Here is a 21114-nt window from a genome sequence, read left to right on the forward strand (position 1 = left end):
TAAATAAAATTTTCAAGTTTTTCTCTAAAACAACTTCCTGATATATATATATATGATCTCTTTTTTTACTCCCAGTCATTGTGGAAAATTATTATGATAATGATTCCACATGTAATTTCTTTTAAATTTTTTACTTGTTTGAAGTGTTACAGCATGTTGGGTACAAGGTACCCATTGAAAGTTAAAGGGTTGTCTTTTCTCTCTCTTTCTTTTTATTGGTTATTTTATGTTTACATTTCACATGTTGTTGCCCTTCCCAATTTCCTCACCTCAAATCCTCTATCCCATCCTCACCTCCTCCTGCTTCTATGAGGGTTCTTCCCTTCACACCCACCTCACCTCATCACCCGAGGAGCACTGAGCCTCCACAGAACCCAGGGTCTTCCCTCCCACTAATGCCAGATAAGGCCATCCTCTGGTACATATCCAGCTGGAGCCATGGGTCTCTCCATATGCACTCTTCAGTTGGTGGTTTAGTCCCTGGGAAGACTAGGGGGGTCTGGTTGGTTGATATTACTGTTCTTCCTATGGGGTTACGAACCCCTTCAGCACCTTTATTCCTTCCCTTAAGTTGTCCATTGGCGTCTCAGTGCTCAGTCCAATGGTTGGCTGCAAGCATCCATGTTGGTATTGGTCAGAGGCTCTGGCAGAGACTCTCAGGGGACAGGTATACTAGGCTCCTGTCAGCAAGTGCTTCTTGGTATCAATAGTGTCTGGGTTTGGTGTCTGCAGATAGGATGGATCCCTAGGTGAGGTAGTCTTTGGATGGCCTGTTTTTCAGTCTCTGCTCTACTCTTTGTCCCTACATTTCCTTTAGACAAGAACAATTCTGGGCTAATTAATATTTTGAGATGGGTAGGTGGCCCCATCCCATGTCTAACCACTGGATATGATCTCTACAGGTTCTATCTCACTTTTGTTAGGTATTTAATCCCTGTTGTAAAGCCATCCCTGTTGGGTCCTAGGAACCTCCTGTATCCCTGGCATCTGGAACTTTCTAGTGGCTAGCCCCAGTTGCCCATCCTCCACTGCCACACACCTCTGTTCAATTTCCTGACCCTCTGTACTTCTCCTTCGTCTCCTCCCACACTTGATCCTGTTCCCCTTTTCCCTTCCCCTCATCTCTCCCTTCCAGGTCCCTTTCTCTCTCTACTTCCTTTGATTATTTTGTTCCCCCTTCTAAGTAGGACCGAAGCATCTACCCTTTGGCATTTTTTTTCTTTTTTGGGCTTCATATGGTCTGCGAGTTGTATCATGGGTATTCTGAGTTTTTTGGCTAGTATCCACTTATTAGTGAGTACATACTATGTGTGTTCTTTTGTGATTGGGTTACCTTACTCAGGATGATAAATGGCAGATTGGGAAAAGATCTTTACCATCCCTACATCCAATAGAGAGCTAATATGCAGCACATACAAAGAAATCAAGAAGTTAGATTCCAGAGAAGCAAATAACCCTATTGAAAATGGGCTACAGAGCTAAAAAAAAAAAAAAAAAAAGAAAGAAAGAAAAAGAAAAAAGAAAAAAGAAAAAAGAAAAAAAAAAGAATTCTCAACTGAGGAATCCCAAACGGCAGAGAAGCACCTAAAGAAATGTTCAACATCCTTAGAAATCATGGAAATGCAAATCAAAATGACTTTGAGATTCCATATCACACCAGTTAGAATGGCTAAGATCAAAAACTCAGGCTATAACAGATACTGGTGAGGATGTGGAGAAAGAGGAATACTCCTTCATTGCTGGTGGGTTTACAAGCTGTTTACAACCATTTTGGAAATTAGTCTTGTGGTTCCCCTGAAAATTGGAAATAGTTCTACCTTAGGACCCAGCTATACTACTTCTGGGAGTATACCCAAAATATGCTCCAACATATAACATTTTCCACTATGTTCATAGCAGCCATATTTTTAATAGCCAGAAGCTGGAAACAACCCAGATGTCTCTAAACAGAGGAATGGATACAGAAAATGTGGCATATTTACACAGTGGAGTACTACTCAGCTATTAAAAACAATGACTTCATGAAATTGGCAGGCAAATGGAGGGTAGAGAGTAGTCTTTCAAATATCTAGGGCCATAGGGATGCATAGAGGTGCTCTATTTAAGTAGCTTCATTGTTTAGTACAGAGGAAGCAGACACTGAAGATGTGCAGGGATGTAACGAATGTGAAGTGTCCAGGTATAAGGCTTCAATCCTATGTTGTCAGCAACAATCATGTGTGCATGTATGTGTGTGTTAAAACATTTTCCCCACACATTTCTAATAGTAGAAATTAACAATATTTTCTAAAAGAAAAATTATTCCAAAGACGACAAGTATTAGGTATGAACCTTTATCCTTGTCCAAATCTCATAAATGATATTTCCTAGTAGGAAGTCTGACATATTAGCTGTGGAAGCCAATGACAATCAGTGCTCATGTGCAGCAGATGGCTAGTCATGGTCACTGAACACAGCATGAGTGTAGCTCTCTATCTGGCTTAGAAGTAATTAGTGAAGAAACTTTCATTCATGCCATTAAAAGTATTTACAACTTATTGGACATTTAGACATCAGTAGTTCAAAGTAAACTATGAGGATACAGGTTATCATTGGACAACAAAAAGAGAACGTTTTTTCAACTAAGAAGAAACAGTCTTAATAAAGATGAGGCCTTGTCCTAACATACTCAAGTGGGGTTGGCTAATTTATAGAACATACTGCATAAATATACAGAGATAAGACAAATAATGAGGATCAAAGAATTTGTTGAAAGACTTTTATATGTGGTGAAATTAGAGGCAAGGCTAGAAGAGAATCATGGGAATTTGTCTTAAAATATTGGTCTGCAGAGCTTAATTATGAACAGTTGTAAACAGAAGACAGAAAGCAAAGAGTATGAGAGAGAGTAGGATGGTGGAGAATAATTTTTCCAGAATGTGGTTGAGTGGATTAGATGAAATGGGTTGAAGCAGATGGGCAACAGTGACTTGAAGGTGTAAGTAGTAGATGCAGAGACCTTGATGAAGCATTTTACAAACCTGTCCATGTTCCTCTGCTAGCACCTGCCATGGTACCTGCCTTATTCTAAGTGCTCAGTCAAGATTTGTAAAATGAATGTGAAAAATATACATAAACTTGATGAGCTACCCATTTCTTCTTTCTGTGGCACTAACTAAAACTACACTTTCTACATATGTAGAATCAGCCATCTGTTTCTCTAAGGGTTGAAACAAAACTATGCATGTGTGACAGTTAAAAATGCACATCTAAATTTTTAAGCATTTATAGAAATCATACATTTAATATAGTAATGACATATGAGTTACGTTTCCTTAGTTCTAATATTTGCTTTGCTTTAAGCAAGTTGTTAAATCTCTGTGTGCTTCACAGAGCAATTTTTTTTTGCTTCACAATTTTTTTCACCAAATTAGCAAATAAGAGCAGGGATGTTTATACATAAACACATACTAAATACTAAATGTACAAAATATGCCTTGACATGCAGGATATAGTATATAGATGTCATAATTTTATTATCAGTAGGAATTATGCAAGAGTTCCATGGTCCCTTTAAGATCTGCATATTCCTTTAGCTAAGTGTCATGCATCCTGTCTGTAACTCCAGTACTTGGAAAGCTGAGGCAGGAGCTTGAAGGCAACCAGGGACCCAGAATGAGACCCTGTATGAAAACAAATACATAGCAAACAATTTAAAATGCACTACTTGTGTTTCTATGGAATACCACTAATCTTGCATCTAACTTACACTGCCTCCGTGTTGTCAGGAAGCTTAAAATCTGGTAACTTGATCTAATGGTAGAAGTGAGTCTAGAATACAGCTATTGGTGATTAGCCATTGAATTCCAAATTGTATGTTTTTACAAATTGTATTTCAAAGACACCTCATTTAATTCCCCTTAACAAAAAACAGGAAACAGAAATCAGAAAGATGAATAAGTAAATACCTTACCCAGGGGCTCAGCAGTTAACAGCACTTGCTGTTCTTTCAAGGACCTAAATTTGATTTCCAGTAACCCTGTCAGCTGGCTTAAAACACTCTTCAACTCCAGTTCCAGGGAATCAGACAGCTTTTTTTACCCTCTTCAGACACACATGCATACACAAACCAAATAAATAAATAAATAAATAAATAAATAAATAAATAAACAAACAAACAAAAACCTAAAGCAACTTGAAGTTACACATCTAGGAAATCATGAAGGGAGAGGCTCTATATCTTCTAAGTTCATGTTTCAGCCAGCAGACTAAGTCTGTCCTAATGTGAAGTGATGCAAAGACTTGGTAGAGCTGGTAAGACAATTATAGGTTTGGACTACATTCCAGATTCCTGGGGATTCCAGTTCAGGATTTCTGGTGCATGCTGCCTTCTTAAGTCCTGATGACACAAAACCTGGATTCTCCTCTCTTTCTTCCTGAGGTCCTCCCTTTTGGTTTTAATGGCCTTTGTTGCCTTGGTTCTGATGAAACAACCACAACCATAAACCTTCCTTGAAACTGTGGAGAATTGCTTTTCAACAGGTCACTGTAGGCAGTCATGGCTGCCAACTTCCCATCAAAGCCTCATAAACCATTTTATGAGACCTATAAAAACACTGCAGGCTCCTGTTAGGGGAGAAGAGGATAGCCATCAGACTCAGTTCATGTTGGTTTCAGTCACTTTGTTTCCATACATTAAGGGTTTTGGAAAGCCAAAGCAAGCCACAGCCAAATAACAATACAACTTTCTGTTTCTTTACCAAGCTCTTTAATCCTGGTGACAAACAATAGTGTTTAGTTAGTCTGTAAAGCAATTTTGGGTGACATAATTTTTATGTTGTATACATATATGGCATTGTGAAAGAATAAATAAACATTCCTTTAAAATCGTTGGAAATCTTGTTTCTGGTTCAGGGATAAAAGAATTGATGGCAACAGGTTTTCCACCACAAATGTTGAGAGATGCTTTCTAACAATTTTTCATTTTTTCTAGTATAATCAGGCTCATTGGCATCTATATTCCTGCTGTGGATGATTCTGGTTGTCAGAAGGAAAGATAATAACTTGTGAATTAGGCTCATAGATCTCCCCGACTTCCAAGCTGCTCCCAACTAAATGCCTCCTACACTGATTGATTCTCTCCAAGTTATTAGAAAGAATCAACTAGTTTAGACTAAACATACTCGGAAGTTTTTATGGTCTGACTGTGAAATGTCCTTTCAAAAGGATCATTTGTTGGAGGTTTGGCCCTTGCTGGTATTGCTGTTGAGGGATGATTGCAACATGAAATTGATAACTCTACTAAGGGATTGATTGACTGATGAATGCATAATTGCTGATCAGAAGAGCTGAGCAGGAGGCATATGCCTATGAATGGATTCTCTCCATCTCTGTTACTCTCTCCTTTTTTCCCTCCTTTTCTCCCTCCTTCTCAACTTTCTTTTTAAGCTTCTCTTGTTCATCATAAGCTGTTTTATTTTCTACCATGGGTTTTCCACCAGGATGGGTAGTTTTTCTCAAACAAATTGTCCCAGAAGCATCAGCGTCTAGATAATCATGATCTGAAGCTATGAGTCAACATGCATTATTCCTGCTTTAAGGTGTATCAGTATTTTATCATAGTAACAAAAGTCAATGAACACATGGGCTAATATTGCTACTTCTTCCTTTGTAGGTGTTTCTAGTACTGCTAATTATTATACTAAGCTGTCATTGTTCTCAAATTTGCATAACTGGATTGTAGTAGATAGTTGGCTCTATCACAACCACCTACATGTAGCCGACGTTCTTGAGTATCTCATGCTTAGCTCCTTGTTAATGGGGTAGTCTGGGGTAGCCTCCTAGTTGGAAGCATCATCTTCGAAGGAATCAGTTCCTATAATGTAGTCTGGTACAATTATCTGCTTTAGAAGCAAGAATATAAGAAAGCTCAGTAGGGTATAAGTATTCCCACCAGTGCTTCAGTGGTGGTGTCGGGACAGCTGCCAATGAGCTATCACTACTTCACAGCCTCCTTCCACTTCCTATCTGTCTAGCTTGGTTATCTACACCCAACTCTGAGTCCTCTTATTCATTTCCCTCTGTTCTAAACCTTGTCCTGTTAACTCTTCATCTTCCTTTTAGTCTCAGCCTGTGCTCTCCCTGTAACATATATGAGCTACTGGCAGTTTTCATCATGGGCCTCTTCCCTTTACCACCAACAGAGAGCTAGCTCCTGCTGCAGAACTGTGGGCCAGAAATAACCTTTCCTCCCTTGAGGTGCTTCTTGGCAGGGATTTGTTCACAGAAATCAAAAAAGTAACCAATACAGTGATGAAGATAGAAAGTGAATGAACAGAGAAGTGATTCAAAAGACTTTTTTGTCAATGGAAGACATTTTGGGAATAGAAAAAAAAATGCACAGACCATATGTCCATGCCAATGAAGCTTTGCATTAAACCATTATGTCAGGTATGGAAAATTGCCGGCTTGCTAGACAGCTTTACTCTTCTTCTGAATACGAATTTAATCACAAAGCTGGCCCATATTTCTACTGCTAAACCTGCATATTAGATTTATATATTCTTGGGTATCTTCTAGTCAATATCATGCTAAGGAGATTTACTGATACTGTGAACATATTTATTCTTTCACATAGTAGTAAGGTTCCATTGAATAAAAAATATATATATTTTTTAATTCTGTGGATGGGTTTTTGGAAAAATTGAGGGATGGACTCTTAATAGCATGTAAAAATGTTATAGATTGTTATTAAGTGTCATAGTATGTTCTTGTGATTTTGAAATGATAATATGCTACATCTATACATTTGTTGGATGTCTCTAAAAGGATTTTTTCTCCTTTCAAATACTATTTATACCTCATAACAGACTAATGATATTGAAACAATTACCAATGAGCAATTTAAAAAATACATTTTTATAAAATCATTGAATTAACTCACCATTAGGAGAATTTCTAAAGTCATTTCCAGAATTTTTCATTTCTTTAGTATTATCAATAAATTGATGACTTGTTTCAATTTAATAACCTTGAGGTAAAGTGAATGCATGTCTTAAAGAAGCTAGTTAAAGATTTATAAAGTTCTAATTCTTAAAATGTTATTCTTTATTAAGCTTGAACACAGTTACTACAACTTTACCCCTAGGGTACTGTTACTTTCTAAAAATAATATTGATTCTAGTTTAATTCTGCTGCTGAGGATGTTGGAAGTGTTAGAAAATAGTTATGATGCCTCTGGAAAACAATCAATTTTCCTTTCTTTTCTAGTATTGGCAATTGATGTTTGATTCTCCAGTTTTATGTAAACATGGCTCTGAAATGCTGTGACCTGTTGCCATCCATTTTGAATACTGGTGCTTACTATTTTGGTTTTTAAAAGGAAAATTGAAAACCAGATCCAAAATAATCAACATTTATTTCTTATGATATGAAAAAGTATGTATCTTGAACATTTTTATTGCATTTTTTTCTAAAACTTTAAAAATTTAATTCAGATGTATTTGGAATAATTTTTAAAACTCATTAAGCAAAATAGCATTTGAAACTGAGGAGCCTACCCCTATAAGAATAACCAGTCTAATGTACAATGCAACCCAACTAGTTTCTCTCATATCAAACATGTTTTTTATCCACAAATACTGATTATCAAAGTTGGAACTTTGATATATAATCAGGTAGTCCTCAAAGTCACAAAGATTCACCAGCCTCTACCTCCTAGGTGCTGGAATCAAACTCATACACCACCAAGCTCAGTTATTTTAGTAATTTTATTAATATATTTTTATCATGTGTTACGCAAGATACAGTGAATTGAACTTTTACCTCATTATTAAACACTTTATATATTTATTGACCCAACGGCATATGAATACTTCAGTTCCTACTACCAGGGAACATCAAGTTGTTTCTATAAACTATGACCAAGATGTTTCTATAAACTACAAGTATTATAACAATGTGATAACAATAGTGATGTAGATGATCATAGACATACCCTTAAAACGAGTATTCAACACATATCAGAGATTTTTATGTCATGGGGTGTGTACAAGATCTCTTCAGGGACCAATAATGGGAGGTTTGGTAGCATGGGATTCAGGGGGTGATAGTGAGTAGAGTTTGGAGAAATTTGAATAGGCTTCTGAACACTAGATTATAAGAAAAACCTTTAGCTCAGCTGATATCAGTAAAATGTTTATGTAAGCCACTGTCATGATCATGCAAGATATGCACGACAAAGACAACTCATAGTGGGTTGTAGTAGCCAATCTCATAGAATTGCAAATTTATCTTTAACATATTAATGTAGTTAGATGTGTTATCATTGAATGGGTAGCATTTTTGTAACCAATATACGGTTAATCTTCAGTGCTCACATAGCTTTTGAAACTTTCATTTTTTCCTGGCTTTCTCATATATGTCAACTTCAGACTTCAAATATTTAGTTAATTTTACTAGTGTTGGTGGATTTACTATCTTTAAAACCAAGTGCAACATAATTTTACTTCATATTAATAATGCTGTCTGAGCTTGGTTTCTGATACTTTTTGGCATATAAAGATAATCTTCTAGAAGTGGCACCAGACCTTCACAGCTGTTCTGTGCTAAGGAATTCCAGTCTAACAATAACCATGTTCTTGTATTGCCATTGGGCACCTGGCCTTCTCTTGTGCTCAACATTGATTTGGGTCTATAAAATTGAGTTTGCCAAGTTTGTCACCAAATCTTCAGAGCTCAGGAAAGAGGACAGAGTCTGAAGTTATTTTTGTAGGAACTGAACTTTTTATTAATATTGGAAACTAGCCACAGTGAGGCAAGGCAGGATGGAAAGTGGAGCCATGCCTCTTTCAGTTTGAAGTGACATTAACTTTCCTACTATTCACTCTACTTCAAAGACCAAAGCGAATACAGTGCTGGGCTCCCTGACAAAACAGAGCTGGATAGAGAAAGAATAATTGAATGATGTCTTTTCTCCAAAAATATGCTCAGCTGTTTGCTTGGGCAGACTCATTTATCCACTGTTCTTTGGCACCCTTCAAAGCCAGCTCTTTAATGTCAGTCAAATTGTCCAGGTGATAAGCTCAGACTTGACCCCATGCCTGCTTTTTCAGTTTGCTTGGTTGGCTGGGATCCTCTCCTTCAGCTCAGCAGGCTGCCACTGGAGTTAAGGGGAGACCTTGTCTTCCTGAATTTTGAATTGGGAATTACCTTCAGCTTTCAAAGCAGTTCAACCTATCTGCTTGTCAGACTGTTGGTGCATGAAACAAGAGAACCTTGCATTACCAACTCTTTGATAAAGACTTGCTTGTTTTGCACTTTTCTTTTATTGATCCTATTGCCTTGTTCTGTGTTCAGTTGAGCTGTGTGTGCCCATAATGACAGTGAAACCTTAATTTCCATATCTTAGTGTTGGTTGTAGCCTTTACTGTCTGAATGTCTTTGGATTGGAAGTAAGGTTTCTATAGTCACATTTAGTGAGCTTAAACTCACGGTAGATAAGAGTTATGACCTGGGTCTATTGTGACTATATATTTATGGAAAATGGAAATTTAGTCACAGACATGCACATGGCAGGGACTCCATGCCAAGTTTAGAGGGAATATGTCCTGTCAACATCTAGATCTTTGATTCCCAGACTTCATGAGTAAGACACAATAAAGTTTTTTTTTGTTTGTTTTTTTGTTTTGTTTTGTTTTTTTTGTTTGTTTGTTTTTTTGTTTTTTTTTGTTTAAGCCACTTGGTTTATAGTACTTGATTGTGGCAGCCTTAAACTAAGTTATCCAGTTTCTTCATATAACTCATGTCAGAATGTTTCCTGAAGGTAAACTGACACATTGTATTTGAGTAGAGTCAAGGTTTCCTTTTACAATTGCTCTGCCCCAAGCTCATCTGTTACAGCTGCTTGATCTAGTCAAATCATAGACTGGTACTCAGACTCAGCAGCAACTAGCTTACTGGCATGCTGCCTATTACGCCTAGAAGCCATCAGTAAGCCACAGTAGTCCATGCCAGGATAGATGGATTATGTTAAAGAGACTTTTGGCATAGTCTTGAAATTATGTCCTGCTCCAAAACTGGTGCTATAAATGAATTTTGTAGCCAGATCCTGTTATATTACCTTCAAGCCTGGATCTATATCCTGTAATAACAAAAGGGACTATAGAACCATCAAGGTAATTTAAGATGATGTTAACTAAATCTCTATTTATAGGGAGTCAGGTTATATGTAGACTTAGAATCTTCTAACCTCTCTTAACTTCTATATTCTATAAATATGCGTGAACATTTGTCATTTGCTGTAGAAGGCACAAAACTATAGTAAGCCCTTCTTAATGCCCAATTTAATAAGTATTTATTGAGGATAAGAACAATGTTTATTTATTTGTTATTTATTACTAATTCTATTCTGCAGCATTTTTTTCAAAGAATGTACTATTGTAAGGAATGCTTTTTAATTTTTAAGGATTTTTTGGTGTGAATTCTTGAAGGGAGACAACATAATCATCATGAAATAAAATGTGATTTCAAAATACTTTCATGCTACTGAATTTGATGGGTCATAAGTATAGGATACACTCACACACACACACACACACACACACAGAGAGAGAGAGAGAGAGAGAGAGAGAGAGAGAGAGAGAGAGAGAGAGAGGGGGCAGGAAAGACCTTGTGTGTGAGTTGGAGGGAAAGGAGTCAGCACTGATGATGAAAGCAGAAGAGATGATGAACTTTTTTTCTAAAAGTAGTAGACCCAAATTTGTGATCATGGCCCTGGTCAACTCTGAGCTAAAGGTCTTAATTCTTTAAAATGTCATAACCGAAAACATAATTTTATGTGGGTATAGAAATGAAAATATTTAAACTATAAAATTATGCAACCTGGCATTGGAAATTTATTTCCTTACATATGAAATATAGTATTTCCTTTTTAAATAGTCCTCCACCAAATTTTAACTGTTCTACCATCAACTTCAGAGTCCAAGAATCAAATTTTTATATAACTAAAATATAGATGCGATGCAAGGCATGGATCATCCTGAGGCAGATTTTCCCATGAGTCTGTGAGGTTGAAATAACTTATCTTTTATCCAAATAACACTTTCAGTACACTTTTGAAATTGTGTCTAGCCACAAATCTACTACCATGAATTACTTTTATACTTAGGTCTATTATACTGCCTCTAACCCATAAAACAAAACCTGTGCTATCAGAAAAGATGTTAGATACATTAAGATAATTTACAAAGATGGTAACCACACCTCTATTTGGAGGAAGTGGGGTTACAATCTTGCAAATCTTTAGAACAAGGAGATGAAGCATGTTCTCATTTTAAAAGGGAAAAAACAGGCAACACAGGGGTTGCTGGCATTAAGTGAGTGAGTTCCGATAATGTCAAACCTTAACACTCCAGAGTAGTCTTCTGTGGCATCATGTCACATTTCCAGGGCACGTTGAAATGGGATTTGGGAAACTCAAGGCTCAAAGTCTTATTGTTTGACAGGGACAGACAGTACTGAAATATTCATAAGTTGGAATCTTGTGCTGCGTCCATCTCAGGCTAAACTGCAAATTGTTATTCTTTGTGTCTATATTCATAGTGGTGGTGGAGGCCTTACCTTTACAACCCAATAAGGACTGATACAAGTTGTGTCTAAGTGCCCAAAGGTGTCTGCTGTATCCTTTGAAGACTAGGCAGAGGACAATTTAGTTTGGAAACTCAAACTCATTGCATTTATATAGATAGCAGCATGTGGGTGCAGCCTAGGTTTATAGTTTGTGCCTTCTGGGGCAGTAACAGTCAAGAGCTGTATTATTGGGTGCTTTGAGACAAACCTGGAGTTTCCACGGGGCAGTGCACTGGATTATAAGGAGCAGACGCTACATTTGGTGAGGAGCAAATAAACTGAAGTCCTGCAGTGCATCTCTGGAAACCTTGATTCTAAGACCTTGAAGAACACACTAATTAGTTGGCCACTGCCAAATGGTCAGTCCTGAAAACATACATATAAGTAATAAGTAAATATTCTGAACACATTATATTTAGCAGTTTGTATGTATACACATATACATACACATATACAAATGTTTAGTTTAAAAAGAGGACATGAATTTGAAGAAGAATGGAGAGGGGTATACTGGAGTGACTGGAAGGAGGGAAGGGGAGGCATACATGTTGTCAATGAATTATAATCTCAAAACATTTTTTAAAAGATTTTGCCCTGGACCCATGGTCCAAGAGGCAGCCTCTAAAGTCTCTGAAATGCTTTAGCCATCATTCTCAGTCTTTCCTTGCACATCATGTCACTTTTGTCTGTTCATTCAAACTTGACCACATTCATTTTCTTCTCTAAGCAAACCTACTTTTGTTTCCTTCTTTTATCCTTTTTTGAAAAATTTTATGTATATGAGTACACTGTTTCATACAAACCAGAAAAGGGCATCAGATTCCATTACAGATGGTTGTGAGCTACCATGTGGTTGTTGGGAATTGAACTCAGGACCTCTGGAAGAGCAGTTAGTTCTCTTAACCACTGAGCCATCTCTTCAGCCATTTCTTTCATTCTTTAAGTTGCCAGGCTCAGAACTCTCCAGATCTTTCCTCCTAATAACTCTTAATGATAAATTATATCTTAAAGTCATGTCCTCCCATTGCATTTTCCCACATACGATGAAAGGAGGCCATGTATCACTTTCAATGCTTTGCTGCATATACTTTTTCCAGCTATATATCTCAAACTTGGCTCTTATATTCTGCCTTATAAAGCTCACGGGCCTGGAAACATTTCAGCAGAGAAGTTGTGATATCCTTGGAAATGAGGGTGGTCTTCTTCAGTGTCTAATGCTTTCCTCTTTATTTTCAGCTATGATCTCATCAGAATAGTTTTTATTTATAGCTAATCTTACTGGCATTCTGATCAGTATCTTTAAAGCTTAAGAAATTTCTAAAAAGTTTCATGTCTCTACACCTTTCCCCTTTAAACTCCTACCAGAATTGCCCTTAATGAGATACTCATGGCTTCCCCCACCCATTGAATAATATATTCCTCCAAATTCTTCTAGCTTCTGCTTATGACATTTTCAGCTTGCCCATACTGGTTACCTTTTGGTGTTCTCTGAACCAAGAAAACTCTCCAAATCTCCACGTCGCAACTTGAAATGTTTCATCTCTTTTTTAATGAATTGATATCAATAAATTCAGACTGATTTAATTCTGTGTTCATTACATCATGATACCACACAGTGAATATCTCCTTCCACACCTGTTCTCTAGATTTTCTGTCCATATATATTGGAAAAGGGGGAAATTCTGAAGTTTAATGTATTTCTTCATGAGAAATAGTACCTCACATTTAGGAGATTGGTGGGACTTCCCTCTTAGTTCTAAATCCATATGTAATGAGAGATGGTAGTAATAAGTATACAGGAGAATCAGTGTTGTCTTTCAGGTTAACTCTGTAGTGAAGGGCACTAGTGTGTCCTTAAGCTGAAGAAGATTAAATTGCTCAATTAGCTAGTAAGAATCAATATCTGTTGCAGGATATATTTTTAAAAAAATGGACCGGCAGGCTTTCCACACTACTGTTGCCAACTTGTTGCCCCAGCGTGGTCCAGCCGCCTTTGTTTGTAGCTAGCCCGGACAATGGCCAGCCCAGTCTTTTCAGCTCCGGTTTGCTTGTTTCTGGAGCTGCTAGTTTCTTCACATCCATAATGCCCCTGAGGTTGGTGATCCCACCTTTCAGTAACCCACTAAAACAAAGCCCTTGAAGCTTATATTTAACTAGTCAGATTTATTTATCAACAAATCTCAACTCACAAGATGCCCACACAATAATTTTTGGGCCAATCGATAAAGATGCAACTAGATAGACAAGTTGTCCCAATTATTCTATTATCTACATGATATTCATAATTATCTGTGACTATTTAAGACTACACAGGATCAGGATCTTCTTCCTGTCTGTCTGCTTTCATCTTGGCTCTTTTCTCCCTCTCCTGAGAGGCTATTTCCTTCTCCAACACTTAGCTCCACCTCCCTTTTCCCTGTCCAATCACAGGCCTCCTGCCGCACTAATATTTAATGTAATTGGACAGAAAGAATACTGCCACAAATATCATTAAGGGTACAGATCTCATAGACTAATCTTCACTTTTTTACTACTTCAGTGGAGAGATGAATTTTGTTTGTGGGGGATGTTGATTCAATGGCAGATAACAGAATTTAGGATCACTAACACTTCTGCCTTCAGAAGGGATTTCTTATACATTCTGTTTGCAAATTACATTATTATCTTCTTTCTTACAGTTCTTACGTCAACAGTAAACACCTTGTGAAGCTGGATAATTCATTTTGTTTTTGTTGTATATCAGTTATAGAGTATATTTAAAGGGTATAAGAGTTTCCTTTTGGGCACAAATAGAATTCCTTATGTAACATTTAAACGGAGTTGAAATACAAACTGTCACACAGTATCAATTAGAAATAAATAATTTCAAACAAACAAACTATATACATATACACACATATATATGTTGATGAGAACCATTACCATTAAATATTTATCTTGTGGATAATAATATGCAGAAGTAAAAAATAATTATTGAGTTCTGGTTTCACTAGGCCCAGTGCTCTATATAGTTATGGATACAACATTATCCTTGATGATTATATTATCTTCTACAAAGTCAGATGAATTGGTGTATATAATCATCAACTTTCCTAAAAGATTTAATACTTTATTTCACAAAAATAGTTCGACTAATAAAAGATGCTAACGATGCTCACATCTCACACTTCATCTGCCTGGATAATAGCTTGTTGCTCTTGTTGAGATAGGGCTAATTCATTTCCAACAATGTGAGTTGTGGAAGAAACGATAGGGGCATTTATACTAAATATATTCCATAGGTCATACACTTACTGTCTGTTCCAATTTTGTCATTTTTTAAAATCCAGACCATAAATTCTGATGTTACCTGTCAAAGTTCAGTGATCTTCCTTGAGTGTGTGTCTGAGAGAGAGAGAGAGAGAGAGAGAGAGAGAGAGAGAGAGAGAGAGAGAGAGAGAGAGGTTGCTTTTGGTCACATATGCAGGCACATATGATGCTTCTAAGCTACAACCACAGCTCTACTAAAATTAAAACAAGTACTCTGGGGCATTTTGCTTCTGACTAAAGTTCAGATTTTCACCCCAAATATACTCACTTCCGGAGACTGAGACTTTGATCTCATGCACCTGTTATTGTCAGAGTGCTAGAGTCTAAAAGACATGTCTTAGCCTCCTAAACTGATGAATGAGCTTTAATCTGGAAAAAGAGTTTTCATGTATGCAATTAAGTTACAATTTCAACATGAGATCATATTGGATTTAGAGTGGCCCCTTAACTGAATGGCATATGTCTTTAGAACAGACAAAAGTGGTAGATACAGATAGTTAAAGGAGGTCAGATAAAGACGAAGATGAAATTTAGTATTAGAAAGCATAAAGACTAAAAGCTGAAAAGGTGAAGGGTGGTTTCTTCCTTATTGCCTTTTGAGAAAACTTATCTCTGAAATTATTTATTTCTGACTTCTGTTATCTATAGCTATGAATGAATTTGTATCTATTTCTTTTTATTTTCAAACTCTTGTTTTATTGCTTCAGAGTACCATATATGTATATAATATGTTTTGATCAAATCTTCCTTTATTCTCTTCCCCCACTACTTTTCCATTCCATCTTCGTGACTTGTTTGAAAGCACTGACTCCATTCAGCACTACCAGTAAGTGCAGGGTATAAGGCCATCTACTGTTGCATGGATAGACCTTCAGAGGCTGCATTCCAGAAGAAAATTACTCTCCCTTCCCTAGCAGCTATCAATTGCCAATAGCTCATCAGCTATGGTGGGACTGATTGTAAAAATAAAATGAAATACACACACACCATATATATATTAGCATATAAATCTTTGAATGTAAAAATTAAACTAAAACAGACATTGGCACTGTAAGGCTCGGGAAGCCCCCAAAGGGGACCTCACTCGAGTCACAGGATGGCGCGAACCCAAAGGACACACGGAAGACCAACTTGATGCAAGAACACGAGGTAGTTTAATGGCTGAACGTTCCGGGCCGACACGTGTCTCAATGTGGGAGACAGGGGCATCTACCTCGTGGCTCCAGGGTTTAGGGTTTATATAAGCTTGAGGTGGGGAAAAGGAGAAACTTTCGCGCGGGTGCATACGATTGGTTGTTTTCCAATTTTTGAACATCTGGCCAAACCAGTCCATGGGGGCGGGGAGCAGTTCCTTATCAGGATCTTCATTTTTGGGATGCATTCCTGGGATGCCTCGGTAGCCCATTGTCCTGTAACTCTGCATTCTTTGTTTACGGATTAACTGGCCTCTGGTTGGCAAACCAGAGGGGCACTTTAGCTACTCAGGCTAGGGAAAAAGAATCTATAATTCATGGGACCCATAAAATTTTCTTTTAGCACAAAGATGTGTGGTCTGAATTGCAACTGTTTTTACTAGTACACTGTCATAAAATGAAAGTTTTCTTATTCAATTTTATCTATTTTCCATTTCCCTAAGAAGATAGTCCTTATAGTCAACTTTGCTCTAGAAGACTCTATGCATAGTAATACACTCTCGGGTGCTTTTGTTAGTTTTTTTTTAAAAAAGATATACAGGTAGGTTTTGATGAGGTGTGATATAGAGAATCATCTAAATAAAGATAATGCAGTTATACAATAGTGATTTTCCTCCATATATTCTCAACCAACAAGGATGTGTTAACCATTTCTATACAGAAGATAAATAGATCTTCTCTTTTGAATCCCAGATGACTATATACAATTGATGATTCCTCTGAGCTCTTCAGCATCTGTTTTGTCTTTGGGTTTGAAGGTGAGACTTTTCTCAAAGAATGAAAGACCTCCTTGATTGACAATGTTTGCTTTGATTTTGTGAGGACAGAAAAATATATTTATCCAGATGAAGTTTGAAAGATCAGGTTATTTACGAAACCTTCCTGTTAGAGTTTCAGACAGCACACCTGAAACCTTTTTTGGTAGTTCTGTGGAGATATTTAATTGCAAATACCTGCACAACTTTTTTCTTTAGTGAACTATAAGGGTTTTATTTATTTATTTATTTATTTATTTATTTATTTTGGTCTATTTGAGGACTATGAGTAATGTAAGTTAAATCACATTCAAGTAGTATCATGGGAAAACAGTTTTGGATTTGCCTACTGGTATACATTAGTAAAATAAGAAGCTGAAATTTATTTCACATTTTTTCAAAGTTCTCTTAATTAAAATATAATTAAGTCACCTTCTCCCCTTTCTGCCCTCCAGACCCTTTCCCCTACCCCTTTTCTAGTCCCTCCATGCTCACCCAAAATAGCTTTTTTTCCTTTCCATTTTTTTGTGCTTATTTTTGAGATTGTATTTTAGTTACATATTTCTCTTTCCTTTTCTTTTTTCCACAATCCTCCCATAATCTATCTCTTTCTGAACTTCTTCAAAATTATGTCCTCTTTTTTTCATTAATTCTTATGGCATGCAAATATGTATTTGCATATGCATACATATTTTTAAATACAACCTGTTGAGTCAATATTGTATACTTGTATGTATGTTTTCAAGGATGACGGTTTGCCACTGGACAACCAAGCAGAGTGCTTTTTGATGACTCTGTATGTGTTTATATGTATATGTGTGTGTGTATGTGTTTATATATATATACATACACATACACATGTACTATACCCCATTGTGTCTATTTTGTTGTTTTGCATACATTTTCAGGGCTGATCACTCTGCATTAGAACTTTGGGTACTCATCTTAGGCACACACTAGTTTTCCTCTCAGCAGTTATTAGTTACCTGTGCATTTATTTATTTATTTATTTACTTATTTTTGAGGTGGTACATCATGAACATTTCCCTCTTCTGTGTTAAAATGCCAGCTGATGTTGTAATTGTCCAGTCAACCTTAGGCTGTCAACTGAGGCAAACTCGTGAAACAGAGTGACAATTAACTGTGTGATTAAATTGTTACTGTCTAAAAGAACTGCAGAGACAAAAATGGAGAAGAGACTGAGGGAAAGGAGGTCCAGTGACCAGCCCAACTTGGGATCTATCTCCATGGGAGGCTCTAAGGCCTTACACTATTACTGATGCTATGGTGTACTTACATACAGGAGCCTAGCGTGTCAGTCTTCTGAGAGATCCAAATAGCAGCTGACTGAGACAGACACAGATACTTAATCCCAACCATTGGACCAAATCCTGTGGTTGAATTAAGGAAAGGCTGGAGGGTGGTCTCATAGGAAAACCAGGAATCTCAACTAACCTGGACCCTGAGATCTCTCAGACACTGAGCCACCAACCAGGCAGCATACACGAGCTAGTCTGAGGCCCCATACACATATATAGCAGAGGACTGCTGGGTCTGGCCTCAGTGGGAGAAGATGCACCTAATTCTCAAGAGACTTGAGGCCCCCTGACAGTGGCAGAGCCTGGTGGCAGGGGGTGGTGGTAGACATCTTGGAGACAGGGGGAAGAGGAAAAATGTGATGAGGAACTGTGGGAGGGGGACCAAGAGGTGGGCAATGGCTAGACTGTAAAAAATAAAAGTATTAATAATAATAAGTAATGATAATCCAATGGTTCTTTAAATTAATCTGCCCTTTCTCTCTTCTATACATTCTTCTAATTCATGTTCTTTTTTTTTTTTATTTTTTAAAGAAATACTTTCTCAGTAAATGTGCTGGTTCTTTGGCTTTTATAATAAGAATTAGCATTTACTAAACACTTTCCATGAGCCAAAAAATTAGGTCTCAGCTTATTGACTATAAGATATTTATTGACAGGTGATGCTTCTACACAGAACATGGAGATTATCCCTAAAATAATGTTTTTTAGTATTCTTTGATGTGGGGAGCTGACAGAAGGCGGCTATCATCCTTGCAGTCATCTTGAGCCATATACCCTGACAAGAGACTTGATTACAATAGCCTACAACAGCTGAGCACACTGTGATAACATCTTGTTTTAGATACCTAGGATTTTCCCTTGGGTATGTGAGACTTAAAGGTGTGTGACTTGTGCTTTTTATAATAATATTCTGAGCCCCTAAGGTCTTTACTTATTTTGCTTTTCATATAAGTATTATACACAATTTTCCATGAAGACTTATGTACAGTTTTGAGGGATAGGCATCATAATTGTAGATATTATCTCTGTCTGTATTTCATCATTTAGAACTGGTCCTAAAGGTCCAATAGTATCAAAAAGAAGGAAAACATAGCCGTGAGTCAACGTTGGCAACTCCCAATACAAACTTTGAGTGTTTAGAAGTTGACTTTTGGGATGAAATTGGTACACTGAGCCTTGTGGATCAATTGGAAAAGGTTATTTAAAAAGAACTATAAAGACTGTTATAGATTAAATAGAAGAGGTTATTAAAAACTGCAAAGACAAAGTTATAGATTAGTCTGGAAAGATAGCTTAAAAGTAGTCTATTAATTCTTTTAAGAGTTTGAATGCACAATAATATATTATTAGGAACTAGGAAGGGTTCCTAGTCACACATTGTGGAACTAGAGTACTGTTGCTAGTAAAGGTAATAGGTGGTTCATTTGTTTTTATTGACTTATTTTTATTTAATTGTTGGAGGTACATGAGCAAAAGTATGTAGTCTTGACTTTGACCTTTGGGATTAGGTGATGCCATTTCTGACTACAGAAAGGGAAGAGAGAGGAGAAGACTAGGACAAAGAAAAGCAGGACAGTCAGGAAGAGGAAAAAGAAGAATGAAGTCCAAAGAAAGAATTGTGTGAAAGACTGTGTTCAGTGATGGATACAGAAATGAAATGTAGGTTTACCTTAATGACCACATACAGCCAGACATAAGGGCACAGTTTTACTTCCAGTATTTGGGAGGCAGAGGCAGGGGGATCTTTCTGATTTCCAAACTGTCCTGGTATACAAAACAAGTGCCAGCACGGCTGGGAGTACATAGAGAAAAACCTACCAAGAGCTGAGGAGAACGAGGATGAGGAAAAGAGAGAAAGAGAGAAAGAAAGAGACAGAGACAGAGAGGGAGACAGAGAGGAAGACAGACAGAAAAAGAAAGGCAGAGTGACAGACAGTGAGACAGTGAGACAGTGAGATAGAGAGATAGAAAAATCTTTATCTGCATACAAGGAAAATGTGCTTTTATCAAATCTAATTCATCAGAACATTCTTTCTGGAATAATAAGGAAATATTTGTCAACATTAGAGAATATATCATTCTTTTAAGAAAAATTAAAGTAACCCCTGTGCCCAATTCCTAAAATATGCTTTTAAACTTGTTGCTTGACTAATGAAAAGCATTTGTGTTGGAAACATGGCAACCAACACCACTTTTCTCCATAGTATCAATACTTTGTAAACACCACATTTTACTGCAAAGAGGAGGAAAGTAATTCCAGTGCCTTTAATGTGAGCTTTAGGGAAAAAATGACTGGACTGTTAATGCCAAGTTCTCCAGCATGGTGGTTGAGGCTCCCATGCTAGATTTGTAGGAAGATGGAACTGACTGTCACATTTTTATCTGTTTAGGAGAATAAATAAGAAATAAGTTGCATGACAAATACATATCCAGGAGATATTCTATGGAGGAAAGGAAAATGACTGCTAAGAAATAAACAGATCTTTATTTGGGGCATAATCAGAACCTGACAATTCCCATAGTTATTTAGTATGAACATTTTCCTTCCTGGCTTTTAAATGGACACTTACAAAAGATTTAATGTTTTTGGCAGAGAGAAAATATAAAGAATATGCTGCCATTTGAAATGTCTCTAACGAAATGTAAAACCACACTTGTCTGTTCAGTTCTTCCTCTGTTTAAAGAAAAGAGACCACACTACTGAGTCTTAGATATATTATTAAATATAATCTAAGGTATATTCTTTTGTTTCTCTCTTGCCACAAGCATTACTGTCTTTCTTCTTCTTAGACCCTAGACACCATATTAGTTGTATGTATTTTATGATATACTGCATCTCATCCCTTAAAACATACTTAGTCTGTAAAATGTCATTAGTGCTTTTATGTATATGAGACTTTGAGGTAGAAGGAAAGTATGAAGAATATCTTA

This window comes from Arvicanthis niloticus, chromosome 7, assembly GCF_011762505.2.
Source record: "Arvicanthis niloticus isolate mArvNil1 chromosome 7, mArvNil1.pat.X, whole genome shotgun sequence".
In the NCBI taxonomy this organism is placed as follows: domain Eukaryota; kingdom Metazoa; phylum Chordata; class Mammalia; order Rodentia; family Muridae; genus Arvicanthis; species Arvicanthis niloticus.